Source organism: Pseudorca crassidens, chromosome 19, assembly GCF_039906515.1.
Source record: "Pseudorca crassidens isolate mPseCra1 chromosome 19, mPseCra1.hap1, whole genome shotgun sequence".
NCBI classification, from domain to species: domain Eukaryota; kingdom Metazoa; phylum Chordata; class Mammalia; order Artiodactyla; family Delphinidae; genus Pseudorca; species Pseudorca crassidens.
The window spans coordinates 31086426-31098513 of record NC_090314.1 but is presented as its reverse complement, the minus strand read 5'-3'; the positions used below and the strand labels follow the sequence as shown (position 1 = coordinate 31098513).

At 35.5% G+C, this 12088-nt stretch overlaps 1 protein-coding gene across 9 annotated transcripts in view; it reads right to left on the bottom strand.

The window, feature by feature from the left end:
• The window catches only part of STXBP4 (syntaxin binding protein 4), a 193437-nt gene that overhangs the window by 137330 nt on the left and 44019 nt on the right, over positions 1 to 12088 (bottom strand). The gene's annotated exons all lie outside the window — the stretch shown is intronic.

Below are 12088 nucleotides of genomic sequence, written 5' to 3'. Positions count from 1 at the left end.
AGTCATAGAAAATGTTCCAAATACACCAAAAAATAAATAAATAAAAGGAAAGAGAAAAATACAAAGAGCACCCATTTACTTCTTATCATCAAGTATCATCAAGTATATATTAGTATTTGTTTGAAATTTATATATATATATTTTTAAGAAATAAACATTATAGACTTGGTTGAAAGCTTTCTCCATTGTTTCTCAGCAGGAACCACTATCCTAAGGTTGGCATATCCTTCCTGTCCATGATTTGATGCCACTACTACATTTGTCCCCTAATAACATGTACTCTTTTATCAGTACATAAAAGAGTATTTTGTGCATTTATGATTTTACCTGCATAGTATAATACAAAAGGATAACCTTACAAATTAATTTTATTTTTTACCTCAATGCTACAATTTCACAATTGCTCAATATTGTTAACTGCAAAACTACTTCACTTATTTTAAATTTAAATGGTATCTAACTGGATGAATATATTATAATTTATTATCCATTCTCTCATTGATGGGCTTTTTATAATTACTCCACTCTGTTTTTTAATAATAAGACATTTTACACATCTCCTCATATAGATGTGTAAAAATTTCTCTACAGTACACCCCTACAAGAGGAAATGCTGAGTCATAGGGTATATATACTGTCAAATTTCTTACATATTATAAAATTGCTCGCCAAACTGGTTGTATCAATTTATGCGCAACACTAGTATATAAGCAGCTCTATTTTTCTACATTCTTAACAGCATTTGCTGTTTTCACACTTTAATTTTTGTCAATACGTTGAATATGAAATAGTATGTTGTTTGTTAATTTGAATTCTCCTAACTACAAGTGAGATTTAGCTTCTTTTATATGTTTATTAGCAATGTTTTTGACATAAATTATTTAGCAATATGTTTTAAATTTTCATATGTAAAGCTTGAGGAAGTATTTTTTGTTAGTGATTCCTAATTTGGTGGCATTCTCCCAATTGTAAAAACCCAAAATGTCCCCAGACATTGCCAAATGTCCCCTGAGGCAAAAAATGTCCCCTGAGGATGTCCCCACATCCCTGCTTTTGAGAAACACTCCTCCAGAGACAAACACTATTAATCGACTGGTGTATAATTTTCCTGATTTCTTCTATGTATATAACACCTGTATATGTAAAAAAAAAAATTATATATCTTTTGCAAGAATTAAATTATACTATATACAGTGTTCTGTGTTTTTAAAAGAATTATCAATATATAACAGCCTTCTATTCTGTATATTTTAGATATTTTGCATGCTTTTAAAACTTGTTATAATAGTACATTAAACCTTAGTATTTAAGTATATTTACTTCAGATTTTGAATGTAACAAAACATTGCAAAAGCCCCTTCTGTACTTCTCCCCAAGTATTTTATTATATATTTGAAATATACTAAAAACATACATGTAACAAATATATGTTTTAAAACATCCATGAATCCATTTAAGAATTACAAAATTGCTAATACTATTGATTCATGTAACATACTCCTCTCCTACTATACTAGAGGTAACCACTACTAAGGAACTATGTCATTATCATTCCCATACTATTTACTTTAAAATGGTTTGTCACATACTATGTATACTTAACATGTTTTTTTGTTTTGCTGTTTTTTAGCTTCATTAAAATGCGACTGATAGTCTTCTAAAACTTGGTCTTTTTACCCTACAGGATTGTTTTATCATTCATCCACGTGGTTATATGGTATTGTAACATTAATACATTCACTTTGACTGAACTAATATTTGATTAGATGAATATGCCACAATTTATTAATCCATCCTCCTCTAGATGAACATTGAGGTTTTCTGCTTACTAGCAATGAACATTCTTGTACACATCTACTACAGCACATGGGTAAAAATTTCTTTAGGGTAGGAAGAAATTCTAGGAATTTCTTCCTACCCTAGGAATAGTATTGACACGTCTTTTTCTGATTTATTTCTAGGAGTTCTTCATATATTCTGGATATCAAAATTGTATATGTTATGTGCATTACGAATATTTTCTCCCACTTTTTGGCATAACTTCACTTTCTTACAATCTCTCTTTATGCAGTTTCTCATGGATAGTTCCCAAGTATGCTTTTACACCATTACTTCATATTTTTATAAATATATGTGATGAATAGTTTTAAAAAATATTTTTAAGTTTTAATTTTTATATAAATGGTACCATACTCTATATCTCAATGTGACTTTTTTAAAAAAATAATTAATTAATGTATTTATTTATTTTTGACTGTGTTGGGTCTTCGTTTCTGTGCGAGGGCTTTCTCTAGTTGTGGCAAGTGGGGGCCACCCTTCATCGTGGTGCGCGGGCCTCTCACTGTCGCGGCCTCTCTTGTTGCGCAGCACAAGCTCCAGACGCACAGGCTCAGTAGTTGTGGCTCACGGGCCTAGTTGCTCTGCGGCATGTGGGATCTTCCCAGACCAGGGCTCGAACCTGTGTCCCCTGCATTGGCAGGCAGACTCTCAACCACTGCACTACCAGGGAAGCCCCAATGTGACTTTTTATTAATAACAGATATACTGAGATATAATTCACAAAAAGTTCACTGTTTTAGTGTACAGTTAAGTGGCTTTTAGTACATTCACATAGTTGTACATCAATCACCTAATTCTAGAAAATTTTCATCACCTCTAAAAGAAACCCCATACCCATTAGCAGTCACTTGCTATTTTTCCCTATCCCACCAGCCCCAGTCAACCACTAATCTATTTTCTGTCTATATGGATTTGACTATTCTGGGCATTTCATATAAATAGAATCATGTAACTTTTTGTGCCTAGCTCCTTTCACTTAGCTTAATGTTTCAAGGTTTGTTTATGTTATAGCATATATCAGAACTTCATTCCTTTTACAGTCCAATAATAGTCCATTGTATGTATGTACTACATTTTGTTTATCTTTCTTAAGTTAAAAAAGGTGAATCAAGAATAAAATTAGGAACAAGATATTATTATAAAAATACTAGGTAGAAACTCAGTGGTTATGTGACTGAAATAGCAGGTGACTGCAAAGAAAGACCGTGAATTAGAAAAAACAATGCATCACTAAAGCTAAAATACTGGGCAATAAGAAGTATATAAGTTCGGTAGAGGCTAATCAGAGTTAAAGTATTATAAGCACCTTGTATATTTGAAAGAAGGGTAAAGATTCTGATTAACTTTAGACTAAGTTAAAGATGAATGTTAAATTTTTAGGGTAATCCTTAAAAGATTAGCAAAAGAAGGTACAATTCCTAAATAAGATGGGGGAGAAAAAAAATAAAATGCAAAAACCACCACCAAAAAATCAAACATAATCAAACGAAAAAAATACAGTAAACATGGGGTAAAAAAGGGATTAAAAACAAGAACAAAGAAAAAAAATTTTAAATAAGATGGCAGAAGGAACTCAAAATGCATTATAATTAGACTAAATATAAAGAATGTGGAGCAATGGGAACTCTTGCATAAGACTAGTAGGAATGAAAATTGGAAAACAATACACCAATCAAACAATTATTTTCTGAGCATATACTATGAGCCAAACATTTTTCCAGGAGATGAAAAAACAGGAGGAAAATTCTAACAATACTTAAGTTAGGTTGAAGATAAATAAACTCTTTGACCTTATTAATATTTTAGTAATCAACTTTTAAAAAGCATATAAATGATACTCAACATTTGGAATAGAGTTACCTCTTGGGGAAAGAGATATATACAATCAAGAAGAGAGACACAGGCAATGTCAAAGATTCTCATTCTTAGCTGGGTGGTGGAGTATATGTGTATTTGTTTTATTAATCTTTAAACTCTACACATAAAATATAATCATTCTTGCATATGATTAATATTCTCATATAAAGAAATAAAATAGAAATATTTTATAAAGAAATAAAAACAGGGACTTCCCGGGTGGTGCAGTGGTTAAGAATCCGCCTGCCAATGCAGGGGACACGGGTTCAAGCCCTGGTCCAGGAAGATCCCACATGCCGTGGAGCAACTAAGCCTGTGCGCCACATACTGAGCCTGCACTCTAGAGCCCATGAGCCACAACTACTGAAGTCTGTGTGCCTAGAGTCTGTGCTCTGCAACAAGAGAAAATACCACAATGAGAAGCCCGTGCACCACAATGAAGAGTAGCCCCCACTCACCGCAATTTGAGAAAGCTTGCACGCAGCAGCAAAGACCCAACACAGCCAAAAATAAATAAATAAATAAATAAAAATAAAGCTTCCTTTAAAAAAAAGAAATAAAAACAATTTTACAAAAATAATGCAAACAAAAGACATATCATAGAAGGTACTCAATATACAGTGATTCTTATTGTATTAGTAATAATAAAATTGCAAAATGCAGTTAACTACCGTGTAAATTTTTCCTGAGTTAAACTTAGTAACAGATGGAAATTCTGTTGAAAGAAAAATTTACAAGAATACAGCATGTCAGTGAGGTAAGCTCATAAATTTAAATTGAAAGTAATTTGATGGGAGATGAAGATGGCAGAGTAAGAGGACATGGAGCTCACCTTTCCCCACAAACACATAAAAAATACATCGACATATGGAAAAATTCTCATGGAAAACTAACTGGAAACTGGTAGAAGGACTCCTGTACAGCCAAGGCTGAAAGAAAGATATGCCGTACCTGTATAGAACGGGAAGAAAAGTGATTGGGCTGGGACCTGTGTCCATGGGAGGGAACTCAGAGGAAAGGGGGGATCACATGGACGGACATTCATCCTGGGGTGTGAGTGGGTTGAGCCACAGACTGGGCGTCCCAGTCCTGGGGTGCTATGCAAAGGAGACAAGCTCCCTTGGCCACTTGGAGAACTGCTGGAACAGACAGAAAGGCTGGAGAAGCCTAGAGTCCACTCATGAGGTGTGGGTGGGTGCTAGCCTGCTCCCAGGCAGGGTGGAGAGAGGTCTGCCCTAGCAGCTGCCACCTTGACATGCTCCCCAGTCCAAGCAAAGAGAACACTCCACTCACTCTCTGCCACAGCATGGCACTGGATCTAGAGCACCCAGGACCTGGGAGAAGACTTCACTTAGGGATACAGAGGCAACCTGGGGGAGCGGGGCGCAGCCCAGATAGGGCAACGGTAGCCATCGTTGGTGCTTACTCAAGAGATGCCCCAGAAGCAGCCCAGATTTCTTATAGCAGCGTGGTGGCCAGATTTCCTGTGACTGCCTCGCTAAGTTTGCCAGCCCAAGCTGAGCAAACACTCCAGCCCTACTAACTCCATGCTACCTTACAACACTAGATCAGAGCCAGCTCTAGCCCAACCCTCAGAGATTCTACTCCAGCAACTTGGGAGCAAATCTTGCCCCTGACAGGGTGATGACAGCCAATGAGCAGAGAAGTCCCACCTCACACCCTGCACAGACTTTAGCTCCTCCATCACCAGCCACAGGCCCTACTAAGGTGACAGCTGCCAGCACACCCTGAGGAAAGATGTGACTGGCATCCACATCAAATCCAGCCCTTCCATTAAAGGCACTGGGAACATGCAGTCAGCACAGCAATGCTCTCAAATAAGAACATGCCCTCAAGACCACAATGGATAACTGTTTCACCAAAATTCCTAGAGACAGAGAAAGTTAACTAAAATGAAAAGGCATAGGAACTACTCTTAATTGAAAGAGTAAGAGAAAACCCCTTAAAAAATAAATAATGAAACAGAAATAAATAATTTACCAGATAAAGAGTTCAAAACATTGCTAACTAAATTAGGGAAAAGAATTGATCTAAACACAGATCATCTTAACAGGAACTGGAAAATATAAAAAAGACCCAATTGAGGGAATTCCCTGGTGGTCCAGCAGTTACAACTCTGTGCTTTCACTGCCGAGGGCACAGGTTCAATCCCTGGTGTGGGAACTAAGATCCCACAAGCTTCATGGCTTGGCCAAAAAAGAAAAGAGACCCAATCGAAAATAGATAATTAAATATCTGAAATAAAAAACACCCTGAACACCCTAGAAGGAACAAATGGCAAACTAAATGACACAGAAGAACGCATGCGTGATCTGGAAGATAAAATAATGGAAATTATCCAATCAGAACAGCAGTCAGAAAGGCAAATAAAAAAAAAAAGTAAAAGTAACATATGGCATCTCTGGGATACCATGAAATGTACCAATATTCACATTATAGGAGTTCCAGAAGGAGAAGATGAAGAGGAAGGGTACTGAAAATGTATTTGAAGAAATTATGGCTGTAAAATTTCCCAAACTGAAAGAAGGAAACAGATATCTAGGCACAAGAGGCACAGAGATTTGAAAACAAGATGAACCCAAACACACCCACACTAAAATATATCATAATTAAAACAACAAAAGTTAAAGAGAGAATTCTAAAAGCAGCAAGAGAAAAAGAAAGAGTCATAAAGAAGGGAATCCCCATAAGGCTATCAGTTGATCTCCCTGTGGAAACGTTGCAGGCCAGAAGGGAGTGGCATGATATATTCAAAGTGCTGAAAGGGAAAACTCTGCAAACTAGGAGACCCTACGGAGCAATATCATCATTTAGAACAGAAGGAGAGAGAACTTTTCAGACAAGCAAAAACTCAAAGAATTCAGCAATACCAGATCTACCCTAAAATAAATCCTGAAGGATCTTTTCTAAATGGAAGCGAAGTAAGAATCTATAGGAAAGGGTAAATCCCACTAGAAAAGACAGATATATATTAAGGATTGAAGATTACGTAAATAAGTAGATTAAAAGACAAAAAATTGTAAAAGAAACTCTGACTACAATAAACAGTTAAGGGATAAGCATTAAGATGTAAAATATGACATCAAAAACACAAAATACAGGGGAGGGGAGTAAAAAATGTATATCTTTTAGAATGTGTTTGAACTGAAATGACTATCAGTTTAAATGAAGTACATATAATTATGGATCAACATATATGAACCCCATTGTAACCAGAAATCAAAAATTTACAAAAGATATACAAAAAATAAAAAGAAAGGAAACCAAGCATACTACTAAAGAAAATCATCAAACCAGAGTGGGAGAAACAAAAAGAAGAAATGAACAGAGAAGAACTGCAAAAACAACTGGAAAACAAGTAATAAGATGGCAATAAGTACTTACCTATCAATAATTACTGTAAATGTCAGGGGAATAAACACTCCAATCAAAAGACATAGGGTGGGGACTTCCATGGTGGCTCAGTGGTTAACAATCCGCCTGCCAATGCAGGGGACATGGGTTCGAGCCCTGGTCCAGGAAGATCCCACATGCTGTGGAGCAACTAATCCCATGCGCCACAACTACTGAGCCTGTGCTCTAGAAACCATGAGCCACAACTACTGAGCCTGTACGTCACAACTACTGTAGCCCATGCTCCACAACAAGAGAAGCCACTGCAATGAGAAGCCCATGCATTGCAATGAAGAGTAGCCACTCGCTGCAACTAGAGTGCCCGCATGCAGCAATGAAGACCCAACACAGCCATAAATAAATAAATAAGTAAATTAATTTTTTTAAAAAAGGGCATAGGGTGGCTGATTGGATTAAAAAAAAAAAAACCCTTCAATATGTTGCCTACCAAAAGACACACTTCAGGGCTAAAGAGACATACAGACTGAAAGTGAGGGGATGAAAGAAAGCTATTTCATGTAAATGAAAATGACAAGAAAGTGGGGTAACAATATGTGTATCAGACAAAATAGACTTTAAAACAAAGGCTATAACAAAAGACAAACAAGGACATTATATAATAATAAAGGGATCAATATAAGAGGAGAATATTACACTCATTAACATAAGCACCCTATAACAGGAGGACCTAAATATATAAAGCAAATACTAACAGACATAAAGGGAGAAACTGACAATAATACAATAACAGTAGGAGACTTTAACACCCCACTGACATCAATGGACAAATCATGCAGACAAAAAATCAATATGGCAATAAGGTCCTAAATGACACAATAGAGTTGGATATAATCAATGTCTACTGCATACCCCCCCAAAAGCAGAATACACATTCTTTTCAAGCACACAAGAAATGTTCTCTATGATAGACCACATACTGGAACACAAAACAAGTCCCAACAAATTTAGAGGTAAAAATTATATCAAACACCTTTTCTGACCACAATGGTCTGAAACTAGGAATCAACCACAGAAAGAAAAAAAAAGTGAAAAGAACAAACACGTGGAGAGTAAACAACCTGCTATTAAAAAAAACCAATGGATCAATGATGTAATCAAAGAAGAAATCAGAAAATACCTTGAGACAAATAAAAATGAAAACACAACTTTACAAAATCTTTGGGATGTAAAAAAAGCAGTTCTAAGAAGGAAGTTCATAGTGATACAGGCCTTCCTCAAGAAACAAGAAAAATCTCAAATAAACAACCTAACCTACCACCTTCAAGAATTGGAAAAAGAATAAACAAAGCCAAAGTCAGAAGAAGGAAGGAAATAATAAAGATCACAGAGGAAATAAAATAGAGATCAAAAAGACAACAGAAAAGGTCAATAAAACCAAGAGCTGGTTTCTTAAAAGGATAAACAAAATTGACAAACCTCTATCGGGGCACCAAGAAGAAAAGCGAGGACCCAAATAAACAAATTAAGAAATCAAAGAGGGGTAATAACAACTGATATCACAGAAATACAAAAAATCATAAGAGAATACTATGTACAGTTATATGCCAACAAATTGGACAACCTAGAAGAAATGGACAAATTTCTAGAAACATACATCTTGCCAAGACTGAGTCAAGAAGAAACAGACAATTTGAATGAACAATCACTGGAAGTGAAATAGAATCTGAAATACAATAACTCCCTGCAAACAAGTCCAGGACCAAGAAGTTTCACTAGGGAATTCTACCAAAACATATAAAGAACTTATACCTATCCTTCTCAAACTATTCCAAAAAAATTGAAGAGGAGGGAGCACTGCCACATTCATCCTAGGAGGCCACCATTACCCTGATACCAAAACCAGACAAAGACGCCACAAGAAAAAGAAAATTACGTGCCAATATCTTTGATGACTATAGATGCAAAAGTCCTCAAAAATATATTAGCAAACCGAATCCAGCAATACATAGAAAGGATCATACACCATGATTAAGTTGGATTCATTCCAGGGGCACAAGGATGGTTCAACATATGCAAATCAATCAATGTGATACACCACATTAACAAAAGGAAAGACAAAAACCACATGATCATCTCAAAAGATGCAGAAAAAGCATTTGACAAAATACAACATGCATTCATGATAAAAACTCTTGCCAAAGTGGGAATAGAGGGAACATATCTGAACACAATACAGGCTATTTACAAGAAACCCACAGCCAACATAATACTCACTGGTGAAAAGCTGTAGGCCTTCCCACTAAATTCAGGAACACGACAAGAATGCCCATTCTCACCACTTCTACCTAACATAGTATTAAAAGTCCTAGCCACAGCTATCAGACCAGAAAAAGAAATAAAGATTATCCAAATTGAAAGTGAAAAGGTAAAACTGTCACTATTTGCAGATGACATGATACTCCATAGTGAGAGCCCTAAAGTCTCCACAGAAAACTATTAGAACTAATAAATGATTTCAACGAGGTAGCAGGATACAAGATTAATATACATAATTCTGTTGTGGTCTAAAAACTAATAATGAAATATCAGAAACAGAAAGTAAAAAAAAAACCCTCTTTAAAATCACATCAAAAATAATAAAATACCTAGGAATAAACCTAACCAAGGAGGTGAAAGACATATACTCTGAAAATGATAAAACAATGATGAAGGAAATTGAAGCTGATATAAAGAACTGGAAATGTATCCTGTGCTCTTGGATTGGAAGAATTAATATTGTTAAAATGGCCATTCTATCCAAAGCAATCTACAAATTTAATTCAATCTTTATCAAAATACCAGAACATTTTTTACAGAGCTAGAACAAACAATCATAAAATTCATATGGAACCATGAAAGACCCCAAACTGCCAAAATGACCTTGCAAAAAAAGAACAAAGCTGAAGGTATAACTCGTCCAGACATCAGACTATACTAAAAAGCTACAGTAATCAAAACAGTGTGGTACTGACACAAAAGCAGAACATATATCAATGATATAGAACAGACAACCCAGAAATAAACCCATGCAATTATGGTCAATTAATCTACAAAAAAGGAGACAACAATACACAATGGAGAAAAGACCATCTCTTCAATAAGTGGTGCTGGGAAAACTGGACAGTCACATGTAAAACAATGAGATTAGAACATTCCATCACACCATATACAAAAATAAACTCAAAATGGTTTAACGACCTAAATGTAAGAACAGAAATCATAAAACTCCTAGAAGAGAACATATGCAGAACACTCTTTGACATAAATTATAATAGCAATATTCTTTTAGATCAGTATCCTAAGGCAAAAGAAATAAAAGCAAAAATAAACAAATGCAACTTAAACTTAAAAGCTTTTGTACAGCAAAGGAAACGATCAACAAAATGAAAAAAACAACGTATGGGATGGGAGAAAATATTTGCAAATAATGCAACTGAAAAGGGGTTAATATCTGAAAGATACAAAAAGCTCACAAACTCAATATCAAAAAACAAACAACCCAATCAAAAAATGGGCAGAACACCTGAATAGACACTTCTCCAAAGAAGACATACAGATGGCCAACAGGCACATGAAAAGATACTCAGCAATACTAATTATAAGAGAAATGAAAATCAAAACAATGAGATATGACTTCACTCCTGTCAGAATGGCTATCATCAAAAAGGCCTACAAATAACAAATGTTGGCAAGGATATGGAGAAAAGGGAAACCCTTTTACACTGTTGAAAGTAATGTAAATTGGTGCAGCCACTGTGGAAAACAGTAAGAAGGTTCCTAAAAAAACTAAAAATAGAACTACCATATGATCCAGAAATTCCACTCCTGGGTATCTATCTGGAAAAAAAGAAAACGCTAAATGGAAAAGATACATGCACCCCAATGTTCATAGCAGCACTATTTATAATAGCCAGGAGATGCAAGAAACCCAAGTGCCCATCAAGAGATGACTGGATTGACTGTTTGCAGATGACATGATACTATACATAGAGAATCCTAAAGATGCTACCAGAAAACTATTAGAGCTAATCAATGAATTTCATAAAGTAGCAAGATTAAAAATTAATGCACAGAAATCTCTTGCATTCCTATACATTAATGATGAAAAATCTGAGAGAGAAATTAAGGAAACACACTCCCATTTACTATTGCAACAAAAAGAATAAAATACCTAGGAATAAACCTACCCAAGGAGACAAAAGACCTGTATGCAGAAAACTATAAGACACTGATGAAAGAAATTAAAGATGATACAAACAGATGGAGAGATATACCATGTTCTTGGATTGGAAGAATCAACATTGTGAAAATGATTATACTACCCAAAGCAATCTACAGATTCAATGCAATCCGTATCAAACTACCAATGACATTCTTCACAGAACTAGAACAAAAAATTTCACAATATGTATGGAAACACAAAAGACCCCGAACAGCCAAAGCAATCTTGAGAAAGAAAAACGGAGCTGGAGGCATGAGGCTCCTGGACTTCAGACTACACTGCAAAGCTACAGTCATCAAGACAGTATGGTACTGGCACAAAAACAGAAATATAGATCAATGGAACAGGATAGAAAGCCCAGAGATAAACCCACACACATATGGTCACCTTATCTTTGATAAAGGAGGCAAGAATATACAGTGGAGAAAAGACAGCCTCTTCAATAAGTGGTGCTGGGAAAACTGGACAGCTACATGTAAAAGAATGAAACTAGGACACTCCCTAACACCATACACAAAAATAAACTCAAAATGGATTAAAGACCTAAATGTAAGGCCAGACACTATCAAACTCTTAGAGGAAAACACAGGCAGAACACTTTATGATACAAATCATAGCAAGATCCTTTTTGACCCACCTCCTAGAGAAATGGAAATAAAAACAAAAATAAACAAATAGGACCTAATGAAACTTAAAAGCTTTTGCACAGCAAAGGAAACCATAAACAAGACCAAAAGACAACCCTCAGAATGGGAG